The sequence below is a fragment of the Mustela lutreola genome, chromosome 3, assembly GCF_030435805.1.
Source record: "Mustela lutreola isolate mMusLut2 chromosome 3, mMusLut2.pri, whole genome shotgun sequence".
Taxonomy (NCBI): domain Eukaryota; kingdom Metazoa; phylum Chordata; class Mammalia; order Carnivora; family Mustelidae; genus Mustela; species Mustela lutreola.
Genome location: NC_081292.1, coordinates 105,571,842 through 105,593,687, shown reverse-complemented (window position 1 = coordinate 105,593,687; position 21,846 = coordinate 105,571,842).

Genomic DNA, 21,846 nt, shown 5'->3' with positions numbered 1-21,846 from the left:
TTATAATAAACAAACACCTCCTGCCTGTGGTTGTACGCCCTTTCCCATTGTTACTATTTTGGTAAGAAGAACAGATTCTCTGGGGTTATTTCAAAATGATTCTTTGCTCCCTCCCTGTGTTGCAAGGGGATTTTCCTCCGGTCTTCATTGTGAGAACCCAGGAGCGCTGGAGGGAGAGCTCACAAAAGTGAGGATTTGTCCTCCTAAGACTAGACCCTCTGGAGTTTCAGACTCTCAGATATGTTCACATTGAGCCTCTAGTATTTTTTCAGTTACGGTCTGTTCTCCTGCCCAGCGCTCATTCCCATGGAGGTTTCTGCTCCTGGGCGTCTGGTCTGGTAACTTGCGATTCCCAGTTTGCACCTGTCGTGGGGCTGCAGCTTGCCCAGTGATGCCAGTCCCCTGATGGAGTTAAGAGCTGTTGGTTTGCAATTTGTTTAGCCCTGTTTGTGCTGCGAGGAGGGAAAGGCAACCTCCAAGCTCCTTACCTGTGGGGCTGGGCTGAGTCCTCCGTTCTCAGCATTTTGGACTTATGTTTTTCTCTTTTTTATTGATTAGCACTGTGAGATACTAGTCCATATTATCAGTATTTTCACAAAACAAGTTCTTTTATTGATTCTGCTTTTTAGGATTTGAATCCTAATCCTACTTCCAGGTTTGCATTTAATAATTCCTTCTTCTTTCTTTAGGGTTTACTTGTTTTTTGTTTAAAAAATTTTATTTATTTGACAGACACAGAGAGAGAGAGACTGTGAGAGAGGGACAGGGGGTGTGGGAGAGGGAGAGGCTGGCCTCCTGATGAGCAGAGAGCCCAACGCAGGACTTGATCCCAGGATCCTGGCATCATGACCTGAGCTAGAGGCAGATGCTTAACTACCCAGGCACCCCTTTTTAGGGTTTATTTGGACGCTATTCTGCTAGCATTTTGAGTTGACTTATCTTTATTCTACTCTCTCTTAATTTTACTTTAATTGCTTTGTTCTGCTAACTTCCTTAGGGAAATGGATTATCTGTATGTTACTAGGTCCCGTGCTTCCTTGAGACAAGAATCATGGGTGTTTTCTTCACCATTGTACCTCGGTTCAGAGCACAGTATGAAGCACAAAGAAGGTACATAAACCACAAAGATTGAATAAATGATTGGGGCACCTGGGTGGCTCAGTGGGTTAAAGCCTCTGCCTTCAGCTCAGGTCATGGTCCCAGGGTCCTGGGATCGAGCCCCACATTGGGCTCTCTGCTCAGCGGGGAGCCTGCTTCCTCCTCTCTCTCTCTCTGCCTACCTGTGATCTCTATCTGTCAAATAAATAAATAAAATCTTAAAAAAAATTGAATAAATGATTAAATGCTAGACTTAGGATCTGTCTTCCTTATTCCATATACATTCCCTGTTGGAACTTATTTGCCTGTTTCTTCAACAGTCTAAATTTTCTGCACAAAAAAGATGTTGCTTCTTTGATCCAATTGCAATTTTATTTCTTGCTTTGTAAAATGTAGTCTGGTTATTATATTCTTATAAGGTTTTAAAGAATGTTATTATGGATTCATTTCCATTCACTGGATGTATCATATTTTACAGAACTATTAACCTATTGATGTAAATTTGAGATATTGCCAATTATTTTTGCTATTAAAAGAAATTATGTGAATATTTCAATGCCTGGCATTTTGAAAGTATTGTAGAAACTTGCTTTACAATAAAAACACTGTAGTTGAATCTATGGGTCAAAGGCATGAATATTTAATTTTTATGTTTTGACAAATGGCTTTCCAAAATGGTAGTACAGAATTTGGCAGCTGCAGAAATGCATGAAGGTAATTGCCTCCCTGAAGTTTTGCTAATTTGGGGTGCTGTCCATCTCCGTCTTCCATCTCTGGCACATGCTCCTTGCACTCTACTGGAATGCTTTTCTGTGTCTCTTTAGATCTTTAGAAACTTTTGCCAGTTTCTCAAATGCAAAGAAGCTGAGAGAGGGGAGGAAAGTTCACGAATTAAGATGATACCCTTAATTATTTACTTCACTTATTCTTTATTTTAAAAAATTAAGATCAATTAAGCCTTTTTAAAGTGAAAGAAGTGCAAAGGAGAAAATAAGCCCCAAATGGCTCATTTATTATTGAATACATTTCGCAAGTTGAGAAAGTCAAACTGTGTAGGGAGGGAGATAATGGAAAGTGAAAGCCTCATTTCCCATTTTCTGTTTCTCTCCCTGGAGGTAACTGCTTCTAAATGTGTCTTTGATTCTTTCCAGAAAGAATTTATACACACTTACCAGCAGATTTATTATATTTTATAGAACATAAGATGCTTTAGCGCTGGCCATTTCTTGGCGTTTCCTCAAAGTGTCAGTGGGCATTCTTCACCCCAACCTCGGGGCTGTCACCTGGCTGGTGGTGATGGCGACAGGTTCCAGATTCTAAGAGGCAGGCTTTTTTGAAAACAGAAATGTTACATGTGCATCTCCGAGTCAGTGAAACAAGGTGTGTCTATTTCCATATTTTTTATCTACATAAAAGGGTCATATCATTTAGCATGTTCTGTGTCTTGCAGGCAAGTTAAAAACATGACATCAGGCCACATGACTAGTAATAAGAAGAGGAGCCAGGATTTGAAGCAGGTGCATTGACTATGGAAGCACGTATCTTTTCCCACAGTTTTATTGAGAACAATTGACATACATCACTGTATAAGTTTAAGGCATCCAGCATGATGGTGTGATTTACATATATTGTGAAATAATTACTATATTGGATTCAGTTAACATCCCTCTTATCATATGGATACAAAAGATATAAAAAGAAAACAAAACAAAAAGGAAAATTTTTCTTTATGATGAGAGCCTTCTTACCAATCTCCTTGTATCTCATGGAGCACAGTTAGCCATAGTCACTGTCGTGTGCATTGCAGTTCTAGGACTTATTTATCTTATAATAAGTTTGTACTTATTTGTATCTTATATAAGTTTGTACCTTTAACCTTCTTCCTCCAATTCTGCCTCCCCTGCACCCCATCTGTGGTAGCCGCAAGTCTGATCTCTCTTTTAATAAGTGGGGTTTTTTTTGATTCCACACGTAACATGTAAGTGAGATCATGCAGTATTTCATTTGCCTTTTCATGTCTGACTTCTTTCACTTGGGATAATGCCTTCAAGGTCCAGCCATGTTGGTATAAGTGCAGGACTGGAAGCATGTATTTTTAACCACTGTGGCATCTGTCTCCAGGATGGCACACTTGGGGGTCAATAGATAAAAGTTCTGGGGAATGGGAGCTGACATACCACACAACTCCAGTAGTGGGCCTTGTTCAAGGAGTTGCCTGCTTTGTGAAAGGAGTGAGCTGGAGGTATCACGTTTTGGCGAAATGAACTTCAATCCTAGGTGGTGTGGGAATATTTAATTTGAGATGATGAACTTGCAAGTTATCTCCCATTTAGGGTAGGGGAACTTTCCCTGGGCAAGTCCTGAGGCGATAAGCAGTTGGCAGTCAAGTACGCTTTGGGTGGAAGGTGTGAAACATGGTTATCATGTCAAATTTGCTCTTGATAAGCAATGAAGCAAGCCAATCATTCCCTTGTGCCTCAGTTTTCTCATCTGTGAAATGGGAGAAGTTGGACTTAATGAATATGAATGCACCTTCTTTTTTTTTTTTTTTTAAAGATTTTATTTATTTGGGAGAGAGAGAGCATGAAAGGGGAGAAAGTGAGAGAGAGAAGCAGACTCCCCATGGAGCTTGGAGCCTAATGCTGGACTCGATCCTGGTACTCTGGGATCATGACCTGAGTCAACAGCAGTGGCTTAATGAACTGAGCCACCCAGCCACCCAATGAATGCACCTTCTTTCTCAATGATTCCATGACAGTTTTTCTTGAACTTATAGGCTTGTTGGGTAGGAAAAAAAATATTATTAGATGCTGATGTTAGGTGATGAAGTCTTTGAGCTTGGGCTAGGTAGCACTGGACATGCTTCCTATTTAAAACTTTCAAAAGGGGTGGGCACCTAGTCTGTTAGGTGTCTACCTCTTGATTTCAGTTCAGGTCATGATCTCAGGGTCATGGGATTGAGCCTCATGTTGGGCTCCACAATGTGGAGCCTGCTTAGGATTCTCTCTCTCACACTCTGACCCCCCGCCCTGCCTCACTTGTGCGCATACATACACTCTCTTCTAAAAAAAAAAAAAAACAAAAATAAAAAAAAGCCTCACACCCCCCCAAAAAAACTCTCAAAAGGAAATACAGTGCCATTTTGCCGCATCTTTTCAAGACTTTGGGGTAGGCTGACAGCAAAAATGTAAGCAAAAATAGGCAGGGCTGAGGTCAAAGCGAGCTGCATTTACAGCAGAAGTAAGGATGTGACACGTCCCCTGAACCCCAATGCTGAAGCCTCTTACTTATGGATCAACCCACTGGCCTTATTTCTAGGGTGTCCTCATCTTCACCCCCCAATAGCAGCCTAATTTGCCAGTGGGATGAACCAAGGCTTTTAACCCATTCCATGGAAGACTACGGATTTGGGGGATAAGGTTGCTGACAGCCAGAACACATTGGCCCTACTTTTATTTGTATGTGCATTACATAGTCTTCTCTGGCTATCTGTCTCATTCATTCATTCACTCATTCATTCATTCAGCTTATATTTACATTTGACAGAAGGGAGGGTGTTTCCTAAAACCAGTAACTTCAAGAGAATTGCTCATGATTCAATCTGACAAGTTCATTCAATTGTTTAACAAATGTTTATTGATTGCCTATGTGCTCAGTGTTCTTCTTGGCACTGGGGATACAATAATAGATTAAGACAAGTCCTTACCCTCCCAGATTTCACATCCTGGTGAAGGCAGATAGATGATAAATAAGTAAGCAAATGAAATATAATACAAAATCAGATAGTTGTAAATCCTAAGAATAATAATAAAAGAGTAAGGGAATAAGGTATGGTGGAGGTGCAATTTTGGAAGAGATGGTATAGGAAGGTCCTTTGAGGAGGTGACTTTGGGGTTGAGCACTGAATGAAGTGAGGGAGATGGACCTGTAAAGGTCTGTGGTAAAACTAGTGAGAAGGCACTGCAGTGCAAAGTCCCTGAGGTGGGAACGAGATAGCATTCTTAAGCAACCAGAAGGAGGTCACTGTAGTTGTTGCTCTTTGGGAGCTGCTGGAGGCTCTGCAGGATGTGGCGAGAGTTTAGATACTATTCTACTGGAGCTGGGGAGCCGGTGGCTATTGAATGAAGGAGGGACATAATCTGCTTTAGGATTTCCGGGCTTAGTCTCACTGCTCTGGGGGTAGTGATTATAGAGGACAAGACCAGGAGTGAGGAGACCATTGGGAAAGTCTGTGGAGTCCAGTGAGAGATGGAGCTTGAGGAGGATGGTAGCAGGGAAGGAGACAAGAGTGGTTAGAACCTGGATGTATTCTGAGCCCACAGGATCTGCTGGTGCATTGAATGCGGGATGAGAGAGTAGGATGGGTTAAGGGTTCCTCTGAGATTTTCAGCCAGAGTGACTGGGTGCCTGGGAGGAGAAGGAAACACAACCAGCAACAGAGGGAGTGTGGTGAAGGTGAGCTGGGGGCTGGAACGGTGTCCTGGGAATGCCCCATATGTAGATGCTATTCAAAGCCATGGTCTGGCTGGGTTCATCAAGGAAATGAGTTAGCAGCGGGGGAGAGCAGGGGCCATGCATGCAGCGGGGGTTGGGAATGACAGTTTTCTTCTTCTTTTTTCTCTTGTTTTTATTAGAGGCAAATAACTTGCCTAACATTCCTTCTTAATTGGGGCTAACTTATCCCATGGCAAAACCACTCGCCCCTTCAAAGAGGGTACGGTGCCTTTATCTCTGCAGACCAGATCGGGTCTTTCAAAGAGCTGTGTGTGACTCACGTGTTTATCAGCAGCTTTTCTGTCTTTTTGTCTTTTCTTTCCCCCTTTTGCCTTTTTAACCTGTGTTGGCAAAATATACAGGAAGGCCGGAATCAAAGCACATAATATTCTTACTCTCCCAATAAGAATGCCTGTTCTATAGATCTGCTTTTGGAGGAGGATGAAGAAGAAAATGTCAGCATGCTCCCTGGCCTCTACTTAAATCACACCGTCGTTATCTCTGCCGCCCAAGAGGAAAGGCAGCCCATCAATGCCTCAGAAAGCTCTTAGTGATGGGAGGGTGGTTTTGGACTGGCTGTTTTTCTAGCAGCAGAGGTGGGAGATTTGAGGACCGCCTCACCAAGAGTTTGGTTACTGGAAACCAGGTGTTCATGGAGTGCTTCTAGTAATTCAAAGGAAAGCAACACATGTCCTAAATGCATGGTGTGCCCACTATGTACTATATGCTCCCATGCAGTTCCCAGGGAGGTAGGGGCAGGTTGAAGTGTTCTCATGGCAGTGGGTCATGTACAGATTTTTGTTCCCTTGAAGAAATGGCTCCAGGGACCCACCAAGTGCTTCTCTGGAGACATCAGCTCTCTCTCTATATATATTTTCTAGATTTAAATTCAATTAGCCAACATATAGTACATCATTAGTTTCAGATGTAGTGTTCAATAATTTATCAGTTGTGTATAACACCCAGTGATCATTATTACATCATGTGCCCTCCTTAATGCCCATCACCCAGTTATCCCATCCCCTCCATCAACCCGCAGTTCGTTTCCTAGAGTTAAGAGCCTCTCATGGTATTTCTCCCTCTCTGGTCACCAGCTCTATCTTGAGAAAACTAAATACAAGACAGGGTCCACAAGAACTCTAGTGGTTACAAGTAGCCCGTGCCTCAACACCCCTCACCCTGCTGGTGGATGTCTCAAGTTGGACAAAGACAGAGAACCAAAGAGTTCTCTTGAGAGTCCTTCAGTATTATTTCCACTTTGTTTTATTTCCCAGAGAGACTGTCATTTTGTCTTGACTGAGGTAAGGTGGATGGCAAATCAAAGAAAGATTCTTAAGGTTCTAGGAAGGTGAGATATGGTTTATCTGTAAAATATGGTGGTCCATCTTTCTCCATAATGATTTTTCAGTGCTTTTTCCATCCAGTGCAGGCTTTCTCCAAAAATGCTCAGTTAAATCTAGGTCTCCAGAGGATAGTCATTCTTGCTTTAAAATTGCACTATCCGGGGCGCCTGGGTGGCTCAGTGGATTAAGCCGCTGCCTTCGGCTCAGGTCATGATCTCAGGATCCTCGGATCGAGTCCCACATCGGGCTCTCTGCTCAGCAGGGAGCCTGCTTCCCTCTAACTCCCTCTCTGCCTGCCTCTCTGTCTGCTTGTGATCTCTCTCTGTCAAATAAATAAATAAAATCTTTAAAAAAAAATAAAATTGCACTATCCAACATGGTAGCCATTAGCTACTCACTTGAAGTGCAGCTGGTCACAACTGAGATGTTTTGTGAGTGTAAGATACACACCAGATGGAGCCCCTGGGTGGCTCAGTGGATTAAGCTGCTGCCTTTGGCTCAGGTCATGATCTCAGGGTCCTGGGATCAAGCTCTGCATTGGGCTCTCTGCTCAGAAAAAAAAAAAAAAAAAAAAAAAAAAAAAAGATACCCACCAGATTTCAAATGCTTAGTATGGTTAAAAAAAAAAAAGTAAAAGATCTCAGTCATAATTTTTTGTATTGACCACATGTTAGGATGATAATATTTGGGATATATTAAATTAAAGAAAATGTATTCTTTTTTGAAAGATTTTATTTATTTATTTGTCAGCAATAAAGAGAGAGAGAGAGAGAGAGGGAAAGCACAAGCATGGGGAGTGGAAGAGGTAGAGGGAGGAGCACCTCCACACTAAGCAAGGAGCCTGATGTGGGATTCTATCCCAGAACCCTGGGATGATGACTTCAGGCAAAGACAGACACCTAACCAACTGAGCCACCCAGGCATCCCTAAAGAAAATGTATTTTTTTTTTTTTAAAGATTTTATTTATTTATTTGACAGAGATCACAAGTAGGCAGACAGGCAGGCGGGGGTGGGGAGCAGGCTCCCTGCTGAGCAGAGAGCCGCATGCGGGGCTTGATCCCAGGACCCTGGAATCATGACCTGAGCTGAAGGCAGAGGCTTTAGCCCACTGAGCCACCCAAGGACCCCCAAAATGTACTCTTAAAATTAATTTTTACCTATATCTTTTTACTCTTGTGTACTGTGACTCCTGGAAAATTTAAAATTATGTGTGTGGCTTGCATTACATTTCTTATTGGCTAGTGCTGCTTGAAACAGCAAAAGATGTTGCCCCCTTAAACCCACAGATAACTTGTCTTAAGGGGTGATGTTTCTCAAGTGGATGTGGCTCATGGTAAAGCTCAGTCTTGGTAGCATGACTTCCAAGGCCCATTGTGATCTGGCATTTCCTGCCTTCCAGTTTCTGTAGACTCAAAGTTTGTGATTCCCTAAAATTCGTGGGTGGGAGCCTAATCCTTGGTGTGATGGTATTTGGAAGTGGGAGCTGTGGGAGGTAGTTAGGTTTAAATGAATTCATCAGAGTGGGACATTCATGATGGGATTAGTGCCCTTATAAAAGAAAGCTACTTTGCTCCTTCTGTCATTCGAAAACATAGTGAGAAGAGTCATCAATGAAATTCCACGAGACACCCAGTCTGCCAGTGCCTTGACTTCCCAGCTTCCAGAACTGTGAGAAATACATTTCAATTGCTTAGAAGCCAGCCTTGTCTTCTGCAACTGTCTTCCTCAAACCCCAGCCCTGAAGAACCACCTGATGAGTTCCTAACTGCCATGCAGGGTCACCGGTCTGTGGCTTGTCACCTCCTGTTGCTTCTTGCCCTGTTGCCATGGACGTGAGGGTATGCAGATCTCTCTGAGATCCTGATTTCAATTCTTTTGGATGTATACCCAGAAGTAGGATTCTTGGATCGTATGTAGTTGTATTTTTAACTTTTTGAGGAATCTCCATACTGTGTTCCATAGTAGATGTACTAATTTACATTCCCACTAACAGTGCACAAAGATCCTGATTTTTCTACATCCTCACTGATGACACTTGTTATCTTATGATTTTCTTTTTTTTAAAATTTTTATTTATTTATTTGACAGGCAGAGATTACAAGCAGGCAGAGAGGCAGGCAGAGAGAGAGGAGGAAGCAGGCTCCCTGCTGAGCAGAGATCCCGATGCGGGGCTTGATCCCAGGACCCTGGGGTCATGACCTGAGCTGAAGGCAGAGGCTTTAACCCGCTGAGCCACCCAGGTGCCCCCTATCTTATGATTTTCTTGATAATAGCCAACCTAATAGGTGTTAGGTGATATCTCATCGTGGTTTAAATTTCCTTGATTATTTCCCTGATGACCTTCGGCTTTCTGTGATGATGATATTGAGCGTTTTTCATATACCTATAGGTCATTTGTATGTCTTTGGATGAGTGAACTTTTGATTTGGTGATGTGTGTATTCTCTTCTTTGGCTTACTGTTTTCTTTTTACCTTAACCCAGAGCTTTGAAGAAGTGAGAGTTTTGCTGTCCCTGGCCCCTTCAAGGCCCCCTGATCTCCTAGAGAGTGGGCTAGATCCTTAGACTTCCAGGTGCATGTGGGCAAACAGTGTGTACTAGAATTTATTGTCTTGGCCACAGTTTCTTTTGCTTCCTAACTATAGCTGTATTCTAGAGACTTAAGGTGGCCTGAAGTTTGAGGCATTACTGTGTATAATTATGGCTAGTTCTGGGAACACAGTAAGTGCACAGTTGGCTGAACAGTATATTTGATGTTTCAAAGGTGGATGCACATGTGGGTTTATGTGTATGTATATCATTTTTGTTGTTCTTATTTTTTAATAAGCAATGAGTGCAAGGAATAAATAATTATACACCTTGGTTGTTGGTATGGAATTTAGAAGGGAATAGATTCTGCAACTTGTGCTGAAACCATTGGACTAAAATGTCCAGTAAAACCATAGCAGTAAAGATGGGTCCAAGTGCAACAATGGTGGAGAGATACCACAGAGGGGGTTCCTTACTTTTAAGGATAAATTTAAGCCTTGTAGCCAAGCCTACTTGCCCAGCCTAGATCTTGCAGTGGGGGATCAGTGTAAAAAAGTCATGGCATTCCAGTTCTCTCTCTGGGAAATCTCAGGATCCTCCTGCCTCTACTTTGATGCTGCTTTTTCCCTCCACGTCTCACTATGGGCTGGCCTGTCTCCTGTTTCTGGCTTTTCTTATGATTTTTGTCCTGATCTTGCCCACTGATGGGGTGAGGGAAATCAGGAGCCTTAGCTGAACATTTGGCTTTCTGTAACATGTGTCCTACCTGGATAGCAGGGGGAACTAGAGGGGAGAGAAAGAGGTGCACTGTGGAGGCCATAGAAAGTGAGCCTGAAAACAGCTGAACCCTTGTTTTGTTCACTTCTCCATTTTGCCCTGTGCACAGGTAAAAATCATACCATCTAGCATGATTCCTTTGCCAGGTGGAACAAGGGTAAATGGATTTAACTTCTATTTTTGGATGTTGCTCTGTCTTTGTAGTCCTTTTATCTGAATCCCTTGATCATCTAGAATAGCTTGGCAGGACTGCATTTCAGAGCAAAGTGAGGAGGAGATAAATAATTTATCAATGATAAGATTCTAGTCTGAAGGAAATAGGAAGCTGTTTTTCAGTTCTAAGTAGAGAGGGGGACTGCAGACAAATATTAACATTAGTTGATGCAAATAGGAGGATTTGTTTTCATCCCAGTCTTTTTCCTTAAACCACTGTCAGTAATGGATAAAAGGGACCACAGAGCTGACCAGCTCAGGAGTGATGAGGCTCTCTTGAGTTTCTACAAAGCACAAAAATAATATGCACAACCATTTAATTTTTGCTTTCTTTTTTCTGGGAAGAGAAAGAGAAAGGGGGCAAGTCAAAGTCTCTTCAAAATCCTATTTGGCTTTTTTTCAGTGGGATCATCTATCTTCTCTATCTGGTTTTGCCAGTTAAACACTAATGATACACATTCTAAGGCATGATCTGTGAGACCAATTTATTTCTGAATGCAGGCTTTCTTCTTAAAAGTATTTGCTATAATGGATATACTGGAATAATATCAGGGATTAAATAAAAAAGGCACTTCAGAGAAAACAAATACACCAGTGGAACAATTTTTACTTGTCTTCTCATATCCAAATTCAACAGATTACTTCTAGGGGATTTCAGCTTCCAGAAATAAAAGGAACTGATGGGCTAGTAACTTCCCAGTTAGTAGTAGCTACTGTTTATTGGATGCACCACACACTAGGCATGTTATACTGATGATCATACTTAATCTTCAAATCATCACTGCTAACTGGCTATTATCATACCCATTGTAAGGACTGAGGTCTCAGTCCCCAAGACCTCTGAGTTCATTTCTTCCTTAAAAGACTTAGCTAAGAAATGCCAATGTCAATGGTTGTTTTTCTTCCTTTCCTCTAACACTTGATATCCCTCCTCATAGTTCAATGACCATCACCTTCCATAAGTCGTGTCTCCATGACAACGGATCAATTGATAATGATTTCCTTTTTTTCTCAGCCTAGGATTTCCCTGGAAGGCAGCTCGTAGCAGACATCCCGGACTATTGGGTAAGGGAAGGGATATTTATTTCACAAAGGGTGTTCAGTTCAATAAGAAATGTGGATGCACCTTTGCTTCGGAATGCTGGGTGCTTTCTTGCGGTCTTCTCAGATACCATCCATTCATCACACACTTTGATACATTTGGTATTTCTACATGATGTCTGTACCATCCATTTATTATCGTGGAATCATTTTTCATCTGTTTTGGGCTTATACTATTCCTCTTGGCTTCAATGTTGTTTTTTGCTTCTTGTGCATTTCTTGGGGGTCCTTAGCTCTTGATGGCAACGCATGGGTGATTCTTTGTTCAGAAATATTTTTGAGGTTGTTCTATGTGTGTGCCATGGGGGCAGATGATGAGGATAAAAAGATGAATTAAGATACATTTTCATCGGGGGGAGGAGTCAAGATGGCGGAGAAGTAGCAGGCTGAGACTACTTCGGCTGGCCAGAGATCAGCTAGATAGCTTATCTAAAGATTGCAAACACCTGAAGATCCATCGGCAGATTGAAGAGAAGAAGAACAGCAATTCTGGAAACAGAAAAACAACCACTTTCTGAAAGGTGTTTTCTTTTTTTTTAATTCTTTTCTTTTCTTTTTTTTTTTTTTTTCTTTCTTCCTTTTTGAACCTCTTTTTATCCCCTTTCTCTCCCCTCACGATTTTGGATCTCTTCTAATTTGGTTAAAGCATATTTTCCTGGGGTTGTTGCCACCCTCTTAGTATTTTACTTGCCCCTTCATATACTCTTATCTGGACAAAATGACAAGACGGAAAAATTCAACACAAAAAAAAGAACAAGAGGCAGTACCGAAGGCTAGGAACCTAATCAATACAGACATTGGCAATATGTCAGATCTAGAGTTCAGAATGACAATTCTCAAGGTTCTAGCCGGGCTCGAAAAAGGCATGGAAGATATTAGAGAAACCCTCTCGAGAGATATAAAAGCCCTTTCTGGAGAAATAAAAGAACTAAAATCTAACCAAGTTGAAATCAAAAAAGCTATTAATGAGGTGCAATCAAAAATGGAGGCTCTCACTGCTAGGATAAATGAGGCAGAAGAAAGAATTAGTGATATAGAAGACCAAATGACAGAGAATAAAGAAGCTGAGCAAAAGAGGGACAAACAGCTACTGGACCATGAGGGGAGAATTCGAGAGATAAGTGACACCATAAGACGAAACAACATTAGAATAATTGGGATTCCAGAAGAAGAAGAAAGAGAGAGGGGAGCAGAAGGTATACTGGAGAGAATTATTGGGGAGAATTTCCCCAATATGGCAAAGGGAACGAGCATCAAAATTCAGGAGGTTCAGAGAACACCCCTCAAAATCAATAAGAATAGGCCCACACCCCGTCACCTAATAGAAAAATTTACAAGTCTCAGTGACAAAGAGAAAATCCTGAAAGCAGCCCGGGAAAAGAAGCTTGTAACATACAATGGTAAAAATATTAGATTGGCAGCTGACTTATCCACAGAGACCTGGCAGGCCAGAAAGAGCTGGCATGATATTTTCAGAACACTAAACGAGAAAAACATGCAGCCAAGAATACTATATCCAGCTAGGCTATCATTGAAAATAGAAGGAGAGATTAAAAGCTTCCAGGACAAACAACAACTGAAAGAATTTGCAAATACCAAACCAGCTCTACAGGAAATATTGAAAGGGGTCCTCTAAGCAAAGAGAGAGCCTACAAGTGGTAGATCAGAAAGGAACAGAGACCATATACAGTAACAGTCACCTTACAGGCAATACAATGGCACTAAGTTCATATCTCTCAATAGTTACCCTGAATGTTAATGGGCTAAATTCTCCTGTCAAAAGACACAGGGTATCAGAATGGATAAAAAAACAAAACCCATCTATATGTTGCCTCCAAGAAACTCATTTTAAGCCCGGAGACACCTCCAGATTTAAAGTGAGGGGGTGGAAAAGAATTTACCATGCTAATGGACATCAGAAGAAAGCAGGAGTGGCAATCCTTATATCAGATCAATTCGATTTTAAGCCAAAGACTATAATAAGAGATGAGGAAGGACACTATATCATACTCAAAGGGTCTGTCCAACAAGAAGGTTTAACAATTTTAAATATCTATGCCCCCAACGTGGGAGCAGCCAACTATATAAACCAATTAATAACAAAATCAAAAAACACATCAACAATAATACAATAATAGTAGGGGACTTTAACACTCCCCTCACTGAAATGGATAGGTCATCCAAGCAAAAGATCAGCAAGGAAATAAAGGCCTTAAACGACACACTGGACCAGATGGACATCACAGATATATTCAGAACATTTCATCCCAAAGCAACAGAATACACATTCTTCTCTAGTGCACATGGAACATTCTCCAGAATAGATCACATCCTCGGTCCTAAATCAGGACTCAACCGGTATCAAAAGATTGGGATCATTCCCTGCATATTTTCAGACCACAATGCTCTAAAGCTAGAACTCAACCACAAAAGGAAGTTTGGAAAGAACCCAAATACATGGAGACTAAACAGCATCCTTCTAAAGAATGAATGGATCAACTGGGAAATTAAAGAAGAATTGAAAAAAATCATGGAAACAAATGATAATGAAAATACAACGGTTCAAAATCTGTGGGACACAACAAAGGCAGTCCTGAGAGGAAAATATATAGCGGTACAAGCCTTTCTCAAGAAACAAGAAAGGTCTCAGGTACACAACCTAACCCTACACCTAAAGGAGCTGGAGAAAGAACAAGAAAGAAACCCTAAGCCCAGCAGGAGAAGAGAAATCATAAAGATCAGAGCAGAAATCAATGAAATAGAAACAAACAAACAAACAAACAAAAAAACAATAGAACAAATCAACGAAACTAGGAGCTGGTTCTTTGAAAGAAATAAAAAAATTGATAAACCCCTGGCCCGACTTATCAAAAAGAAAAGAGAAAGGACCCAAATAAATAAAATCATGAATGAAAGAGGAGAGATCACAACTAACACCAAAGAAATACAAACTATTATAAGAACATACTATGAGCAACTCTACACCAATAAATTTGACAATCTGGAAGAAATGGATGTATTCCTAGAAACATATAAACTACCACAACTGAACCAGGAAGAAATAGAAAGCCTGAACAGACCCATAACCAGTAAGGAGATTGAAACAGTCATTAAAAATCTCCAAACAAACAAAAGCCCAGGGCCAGACGGCTTCCCGGGGGGAATTCTACCAAACATTTAAAGAAGAACTAATTCCTATTCTCCTGAAACTGTTCCAAAAAATAGAAATGGAAGGAAAACTTCCAAACTCATTTTATGAGGCCAACATCATCTTGATCCCCAAACCAGACAAGGATCCCACCGAAAAAGAGAGCTATAGACCAATATCCTTGATGAACACAGATGCGAAAATACTCAACAAAATACTAGCCAATAGGATTCAACAGTACATTAAAAAGATTATTCACCACGACCAAGTGGGATTTATTCCAGGGCTGCAAGGTGGTTCAACATCCGCAAATCAGTCAATGTGATACAACACATCAATAAAAGAAAGAACAAGAACCATATGATACTCTCAATAGATGCTGAAAAAGCATTTGACAAAGTACAGCATTCCTTCCTGATCAAAACCTTTCAAAGTGTAGGGATAGAGGGCACATACCTCAATATCATCAAAGCCATCTATGAAAAACCCACCGCAAATATTATTCTCAATGGAGAAAAACTGAAAGCTTTTCCGCTAAGGTCAGGAACATGGCAGGGATGTCCATTATCGCCACTGCTATTCAACATAGTACTAGAGGTCCTAGCCTCAGCAATCAGACAACAAAAGGAAATTAAAGGCATCCAAATCGGCAAAGAAGAAGTCAAATTATCACTCTTCACAGATGATATGATACTATATGTGGAAAACCCAAAAGACTCCACTCCAAAACTGCTAGAACTTATACAGGAATTCAGTAAAGTGTCAGGATATAAAATCAATGCACAGAAATCAGTTGCATTTCTCTACACCAACAGCAAGACAGAAGAAAGAGAAATTAAGGAGTCAATCCCATTTACAATTGCACCCAAAACCATAAGATACCTAGGAATAAACCTAACTAAAGAGACACAGAATCTATACTCAGAAAACTATAAAGTACTCATGAAAGAAATTGAGGAAGACACTAAGAAATGGAAAAATGTTCCATGCTCCTGGATTGGAAGAATAAATATTGTGAAAATGTCTATGCTACCTAAAGCAATCTACACATTTAATGCAATTCCTATCAAAGTACCATCCATCTTTTTCAAAGAAATGGAACAAATAATGCTAAAATTTATATGGAACCAGAAAAGGCCTCGAATAGCCAAAGGGATATTGTAAAAGAAAGCCAACGTTGGTGGCATCACAATTACGGACTTTAAGCTCTATGACAAAGCTGTCATTATCAAGACAGCATGGTACTGGCACAAAAACAGACACATAGATCAATGGAACAGAATAGAGAGCCCAGAAATAGGCCCTCAACTCTATGGTCAACTAATCTTCGACAAAGCAGGAAAGAATGTCCAATGGAAAAAAGACAGCCTCTTCAATAAATGGTGCTGGGAAAATTGGACAGCCACATGCAGAAAAATGAAATTGGACCATTTCCTTACACCACACACAAAAATAGACTCAAAATGGTTGAAGGACCTCAATGTGAGAAAGGAATCCATCAAAATCCTTGAGGAGAACACAGGCAGCAACCTCTTCGACCTCAGCCGCAGCAACATCTTCCTAGGAACAACGTCAAAGGCAAGGGAAGCAAGGGCAAAAATGAACTATTGGGATTTCATCAAGATCAAAAGCTTTTGCGCAGCAAAGGAAACAGTTAACAAAATCAAAAGACAACTGACAGAATGGGAGAAGATATTTGCAAATGACATATCAGATAAAGGACTAGTGTCCAGAATCTATAAAGAACTTAGCAAACTCAACACCCAAAGAACAAATAATCCAATCAAGAAATGGGCAGAGGACATGAACAGACATTTCTGCAAAGAAGACATCCAGATGGCCCACAGACACATGAAAAAGTGCTCCATATCACTCTGCATCAGGGAAATACAAATCAAAACCACAATGAGATATCACCTCACACCAGTCAGAATGGCTAAAATCAACAAGTCAGGAAATGACAGATGCTGGCGAGGATGCGGAGAAAGGGGAACCCTCCTACACTGTTGGTGGGAATGCAAGCTGGTGCAGCCACTCTGGAAAACAGCATGGAGGTTCCTCAAAATGTTGAAAATAGAACTTCCCTATGACCCAGCAATTGCACTATTGGGTATTTACCCTAAAGATACAAATGTAGTGATCCAAAGGGGCACATGCACCCGAATGTTTATAGCAGCAATGTCCACAATAGCCAAACTATGGAAAGAACCTAGATGTCCATCAACAGATGAATGGATCAAGAAGAAGTGGTATATATACACAATGGAATACTATGCAGCCATCAAAAGAAATGAAATCTTGCCATTTGCGACAACATGGATGGAACTGGAGTGTATCATGCTTAGTGAAATAAGTCAAGCAGAGAAGGACAACTATCATATGATCTCCCTGATATGAGGAAGTGGTGATGCAACATGGGGGCTTAAGTGGGTAGGAGAATAATAAATGAGACAAGATGGGATTGGGAGGGAGACAAACCATAAGTGACTCTTAATCTCACAAAACAAACTGAGGGTTGCTGGGGGGAGGGGGTTTGGGAGAAGGGGGTGGGATTATGGACATTGGGGAGGGTATGTGCTTTGGTGAGTGCTGTGAAATGTGTAAACCTGGTGATTCACAGACCTGTACCCCTGGGGATAAAAATATATGTTTATAAAAAATAAAAAATTAATTAAAAAAAAAAAAAGAGACACTTTCATCCAGGGTGCCTGGGTAGCTCCGTTGGTTAACTACCTGCCTTCGGCTCTGATCATGATCTCATCGTCCTGAGATTGAGCCCTGCATTTGGCTCCCAGCTCAATGGGGACCCTGCTTCTCCTTCTCCTTCTGCCACTCCCTCTGCTTGTGCTGTCTGTCTCTCTATCTGTCAAATAATAATAATAATAAAATATATACTTTCATACTCAAGGATGTCACACTCAGATGCAGAAGATAAATCTCTAAGTAGATATTTATAAAATAATATGGTGATCGTAGGTCTAGAGACATAAATTTAGAGGTTAAAATGGGAATTAAGCTTATTTTACTGGTCAGGGAAGACTTCCTGGTGAAAGAGATGTTTGAATCGAATCTCAGTTCAGGATAGGTAGGATTAGCCAGGTAAAGGAAGTGAGAGTGGAAGGGATGGCAAACTCTAGTATGGTGTATTTGGAGAACTGCAGGCTTGGTGTAGCTAAAGTATAAATTGAGAGGTAGGGAGTGTCAGGAGATGAGACCCACTGAGTGAAACACCACCGCAAAGGGCCTAGACTTTGGCTGTGGGGAGCTCTTGAAGTGATTTTAGCCTCTGGACTTAAATGTTCATATGTGAATTAGATACAACTCCAGTGGGTGAAGATAGTAGGTAATTTTTCCTTCTCCCTTGTTTTCCTTTTGTAAACACTTTACAAAAGGTGAAGGAGAAGTGGAGCGTCAGCTGCATGGTTGCACCCCTTGTTCTATTCCAGGACTCCTTGTGCATGTTTTCCATGTCTAACGCCAGGTAACATCTCTCAGCCACCCTTCCTCTGGCATTGGCCTTGGGGTTTAGTGACTTCTTTACTCTTGTTCACATTTCTTTTTGTGATATTAAAAAAAAAAAAGACTGATTCCCTATAGTCACAAAGATCAAGGGTCATATTCCAACTGTGATTTTAACTAACTGTTTGATCTTGGGCAAGACACAACAACCTCTCTGAGCCTCAGTTTATTCCTCTGTAATGTAGGATATTAATGTCCAACCTCCAGGGTTGTGACGAGAAGTGGTCCTGGCAGAGAACCTGGTACATAGTAGATGTTCAATAAGCATTGGTTCTTTTCTATTAGAAATATCAAATACCTTGTTGATCTCTGAACTAAAGCATTCTTATTTTCTTCCAATATTTCAAGTAGGGTGGGACAGGGAGTAGGCCCTGGGAGCGATGCAGTTCAATTAATGTTAGCTCCTTGTATGTGTCAGGTGTTAAGCAAGGAGCTTTAGGCACTCTAAGTTTGATGAATGTATTCATTCTGAATGCAGGTGCACAGTTTTTCAAACAAGGGAAATGGATCCACAGAGGTTGGATGCCTTGCCTATGATCATGTGGATGAAAATGTTTAAATCTGGGATCTTATTAAAGCTATCTTTCATTATGCCAAAGTTTTTACTAAATACCAGACATTTTGCTGGACACTGGGGAATTGTAGAGTTGAATAATAGTGCTGCTCCCTGAGAAACTCATAGATTAATGCAAGGAGGGGGGCAGATACTTGTAGGGCCCTTAGAAAACAGCATGGCAGTGCGGAGACAGTTGAGTTTAGGATACTATCAGAGCCAACTGAAGATTTACCACCAAGGGCTGGGGGGACCCTCTGTGGGCCTTCGGTTTTCTTGAAGTCCATCATCTGCTGGGGATTAGATGAAATTATTGGAAAGAACCTTAAAGCCTTTCAATAGAAATGCTTCAGTGGCAGAAACATTGGACACATCTACAAAGACTTCCTCTCTGTGTCCTCATCTGTGGTAAAGTCATATTGGGAGTCATTTTGGAAGATTGGTGCCTCATTGAAAGAGACCTGTCTCTGCATGGGTTCCATCCATTTGTTAGGTCTCTATGATGAGTTTTCTTTTAAATGGGCAAAGGAGACCATTTCCCTGCCACCTGTCAGTGTTTAGCTCACCACCGGGGCTTATTACTGCTGCCATCTGCTGCAAAGGAAAAGTTTGCATGCTTTGAGTAGGGGCTTACAGAAGTCATTAGAGGAGAGGAGGCTGAGCTGAGAATCCAGGTGGAAGCATTTACTATTAGTACAATAACAACCCTGTTTTCCTGTCTCCTTCCCTGATATCCAGCAAGGTCACCACTCCTCCCAATCCTGCCCCAGGTTCTTACATTCCAGACATATTCTCCAACCTCTTCTTCATGCCACCGCTACTGTGCATGAATCCTGCCTCATTTCATCGGTCATTGTCATAGCTGAGCAGATTTAGCCACTATTTAGGAATGATCAAGCATTTTGACAACACATTGTCAACTTTCATCTCATCTATTGACTAGGTAGAAAGTGGGGCAAATTGATGTTTAAGGAGACAACAGATCTTCTGAATTTTCTGCTGTGAAAAATGAATGGCTACAGAATTGAAGAAGACATGGTTCGTGCCTCGAGGAGCTCACAAGTGGTTGTGTTGCATGTGTTTGTGCATGCATGTGTGATGGAGTGAACAATTACAAGTGAGATGGGATGGATCCAATGCTGGGCAGAAGTGTAGGGTACTGCAATAGTCCAGAAGAGGGACAGAGATGCTTTACTATAAGCTTGGGGCTGGAAGGGTGGTGGTGGTGGTTGGAAGGGATAGGCAGGCGTGAGGTTTGCATTTAGGAAAAATTCACTCCGATTTCAGTGTGAGGGAATAGTTAGGGCAGTTCCAGTGTAGAAGGCTACTATTGTAGGTATAAATGGGAGAAAAGAATTAGGGTGTTGGTGGAGATAGAAGATAGAGATAGAAGAAAGTATGGTTCAAGAACTATAAGGAGATTGGTGAGACATTTAATATGATGGGTGAGGGAGAGGCAGGTGTCAGGATGACACCGATGATTCTGCCTTGAGCAACAGAATGGTTGGTAGTGTTATTTACTGAGATAATGATTCTTGGAAGAGATCAGAATGGGGGACTGGAGAGGAAGAGCAAAATTTGATTTTAGATCATTTGAGTGTGAGGTGCTTTTGGAATGATCAAAGGGAGGTGTTAACCAAGAAGTTTTCCATAAAGACCTGGAATTGAGAAGAGGGATCTGGACTGGTTTTATAAATGTGTGAGTCATCTTTGTTGTGGTGTAACTGAAGCTGAGGGTAGAGAAGACAGTGTTACTTAGGAAGAGAAAGAATGCTTGGAGCTAGATTTGGATAGATCCTACTCCTTATGGACAGGACAAGTGAGACACACCTACAAAGAAGATGGAGATGATATGGCTAGAGAGGAAGAAATAGAGCTAGAAGTTTGTTAGGTCATGAAAGCCCAAAGACAAGTATTTCAGAAAAGTGGAAGGGGCAGCAGAGTCTAATTCTATTGAAAGGCCAGTGAAGATGAGGCCTAAAAAGTGTCCACTGAACATGGCTGCATGGGCTTCAGTGGGATAATAGCAAGTACCATTTTAGTGGAATAATGCATTGGATCCAGATCTGAGTGGTTTGTGGGGTGTGTGGGAAGTTGAAAAAATGGCAGTGACGAGTGAAGACAACTCTTCAAGTTTGACTGTAAAGGGAGGAGGGAGATGGGCAGCAGGACTCTGTGCTGATGGTGGGAGAACTCTTAAGAACAGAGAAGAATCAATTAGAACAAGGTTGTGAATATGGAATGGAAAAGGATCAATAATAGTAAAAGATTCAGAAGTTGGTAGGTGGCAGTGCAATGCAAAGATTGCATGAGGGAATAGTTGTGTCATCCCCTCTCCTGTTGTCCGAGTGAAGGAGGATGAGATGGGTGCCCTTGCAGCCATGTCTGTGTGTCTGGTTGTGGGGGGTTTCCTATTTGATAGCATCTGTTTTTGCTGTAAAGTAGGAGGCAAGAACGTCTGCTGAGGAAGAAGAATGTTGGTGTGTAGCAGGGACAGAAGCTTGAGAAGGGTAAGTATATTTGTAAAAAAAATTACTATGCAAAGTGACAGAGGAGATGATGTGATAGGTTTGTTTGGCAGAGTTATGGGCTCATTTCAGGTTGAGAGTGAAGAATCTGAGAGGGCCTGGTTGGCTTTTTCTGCTTGGATGAAATCTTGGAAATGGCACCCAGTTGGGTTTTCCCAGGCTTGTGTTTTATCTGAGGGGTGCAAACGAAAGGCAGCAGATGGGCCAGGGAGCTTATGATATGGGTAAAGATGTTGTTAAAATCATGAGTCATGGAGACCAAATTAAAATCAGTAAGTAAAGAGAGGAGAAGGCTGATGACCTGGGAGAAATGAGAGGTCAAGAGCTGTCACCGTGAGAGTAGTTGAATAAGCAAGGTAGAACAACCTGGTTGGGCTTGCATTAGTGAATCTAGGAGTAGAATATTTACAGGTAATGGAAGTTTGGAAGTAAGAGGTGAAGAGAGAAGACAACCACTGAAAATGAATAAGTCAGGAGACTCAGTAAGAGGTGACCTCTCTATAGGTCATCCATGTGAGTGCTGCCATCACCCAGGTGGATAGCA